The sequence below is a fragment of the Pseudochaenichthys georgianus genome, chromosome 15, assembly GCF_902827115.2.
Source record: "Pseudochaenichthys georgianus chromosome 15, fPseGeo1.2, whole genome shotgun sequence".
NCBI classification, from domain to species: Eukaryota; Metazoa; Chordata; class Actinopteri; order Perciformes; family Channichthyidae; genus Pseudochaenichthys; species Pseudochaenichthys georgianus.
This window is the reverse complement of record NC_047517.1, coordinates 33,055,403-33,056,625: the sequence shown is the minus strand read 5'-3', so window position 1 is coordinate 33,056,625 and position 1,223 is coordinate 33,055,403.

Here is a 1,223-nt window from a genome sequence, read left to right as displayed (position 1 = left end):
ACATGATGATAGAACTTCCAGATCCAAGTGTTAATGCCTGCCTGTTGTTTGTCCAGAAGTTCCAGCACAGAGGCTAATTCCCACCTGATGGTTTTAAATGTTCACCGTTGAAACAGCACATATACTGTTGGCATTTACATTTTATAGATCTGTACTTTGACCTGTTTTATACTTGTGAGACAGCTTTCAGTGTTTGTTGATTGGTATGTGCAGACAATCTTTGCATCTCTTCTCTTTTGGAAATGAATGTATTTGATGCATGGTCCTTGTTCAATAAATGATACAACCGGCACATAACACTAACCAATGCCTAACCCCAGCCCTGTACTTAACATGACATGAGATTCCTCAGCCTTTTTGGAAAGAAAACAAATATGCATATTTTTCAAAATGGGGAATTCATCTTTTGACTTTCATAGAAATTGTTTTAGTGTTTGCTTTTAGATATCATTTAGAAAAATCAACCAAACTACAGTTTTTATCTACCAAACGAGTCTGTTAGCTCAAATGGATTCAAGTCATTATTATCCAGTTCACCATGGGAGGAAGTTATGTACGTTGTAAACACGACCGTCATTTACATTAAGGCATAATTGTTGCTCATTTCCCAGATTTCATCCGGCAGTGTTGACCCATGTCTCCATTTTCAGCTCTGAATGCAGCCTGTCTCCAGCTGCAGTAAACCAGGTTTAGTCATCAGGGGAGTTCAGCCGTAATTTATCAGAGTAATTTCCTCTAGTTGCGGATAGCAATCCATCACCAAACCCAACTGGGTCCACGCTGAGCCAGGAGCAGAAACGTCTTCCCTCGTGGGAGACGGAAACCTGTTTGACAGTGGCACCTATGACGGCATTTCAGATATGTGTAAAGGCCTGTCATTCTTTCTGCGGAGGGATGTCCTAATGCAGTCATCTCTGCACAAACACGGTTAGTATAAAGGTCACTTCCTTCATAAGTTACTGTTATATGTAACACACAGGCACAGCGATGCATATTTAGGGCCCGAGCACCGACTGAGTCAGAGTGGAGGACATATTACAATCCTTGGAATTATTATTATTATTATTGGCAAAATAAATCGCTATTTTGAAGGCGTTATATTATTTATTACCTTCTTGTTTGACCAACTTACTCTGAGTCTATCAAGTGAAAAATTAAAGGAGTGCTTCTAAATCTGGCAGAGCTGGTATTGTGGCTGCCGGATTTAATGATACCGACTCTCT